Consider the following 1,554-nt stretch of genomic DNA (forward strand, 5'->3'; position numbering starts at 1 on the left):
AAGGCCAAACAAAATGTCCTAAAGAGGACCGCCACCAAGGCCAAACAAAATGTCCTAAAGAGGACCGCCACCAAAGCCAAACAAATGTCCTAAAGAGGACCGCCACATGGGCCAAAAAAATGTCCCTTAGAGGACCGTCACAAAGAAACTCTGGCTAAACAGCCCGTCACAAAGACCATCTGTCCCGAAGGACCATCACAAAGATCATCTGTCCCGAAGGACCATCACAAAGATACTCTGGCTAAACAGCCTGCCACACAGACCACGCAAATGGCTAAATAGCTCGCCACAAAGGCCACACAACGGCTAAACAGCCCGCCACAAAGGCCACACAATGTCTAAAAGACCGCCACACACAGGCACACTGACTCGAAAGTCCACCACTAAGGCCACACACAAGCCCCTCCAAGGCTCTCTACCGCTAAAACTTTCACCCCCTCACGGAAACTTTGTACCCCGAGCACCACCTCATCTTGTTACTGAGTCACAACACCAACCACCCCAAGCGACCGNTCGCCTCCAAAGTCATGTTAGGCTGAAGATCCTCAGGAATCTTAGCCAACACCTGCTCCCCCTCACGGAGGCACTTCCGCAACATAGACACATGGAAAACCATATGGAATGCACGCATCACCTCAGGTAACTCTAGTCTATATGCCACTGGTCCAACCCGCTCAATCAATCTGAATGGACCCATATACCTCGGACTCAACTTAGTCTATGACAATGACCTGTTCGGACCCCGCAACATGGCCATCTTGAGGTACACTCTGTCTCCTACCTGAAACTCAAGATCTCTCCTCCTCCTATCAGCATAACTCCTCTGCCTATCCTGAGCCTCCTTCATGTTCAGCTTGAGAACCCGAGTCTTCTCTAAGGTCTCCTGAAAAAAACTAACACCAAACATGCTCCTCTCCCCCACCTGAGTCCAGCATAATGGTGTACGACATGGTCTCCCATACAAAGCCTCATAAGGAGCCATCTTAATACTCGCCTGATAACTGTTGTTGTAAGCAAACTCTACCAGGTTCAGGTGATCTGCCCAATGGCCACCCCAATCCAACACACACATCCTCAGCAAATCTTCCAGCGTCTGGATCGTCCTCTCAGACTGTCCATTTGTATGGGGATGATAAGCTGTACTCATATACACCTTAGTGCCCATCTCTGCCTGAAATACCTTCCAAAACACCGAAGTGAACTTAGAATCTCTGTCATACACAATGCTCGCTGGCACCCCATGCAATATGACTATCTCTCTCACATACTTCTTGGCCAAGACCGTTGCTCCATCAGTCTTCTTAATGGCCAGAAAATGTGCTCACTTAGTCAACCGGTCCACAATGACCCAAATAGCATCAAAGGTCCGTGACACTGACAATCCTACCAAAAATCCATGGTGATCATATCCCACATCTACTCAGGAATGGGTAAACTCTTCAGTAACCCGCCAGGAACCTGATGCTCAGCCTTCACTAGCTGACACACATCACACCTCGAAACCCAACTAGCTACATCCTTCTTCATCCCGACCCAATGATAGTACCTCTTGAG

The sequence above is a fragment of the Camelina sativa genome, chromosome 12 (assembly GCF_000633955.1).
Source record: "Camelina sativa cultivar DH55 chromosome 12, Cs, whole genome shotgun sequence".
In the NCBI taxonomy this organism is placed as follows: Eukaryota; Viridiplantae; Streptophyta; class Magnoliopsida; order Brassicales; family Brassicaceae; genus Camelina; species Camelina sativa.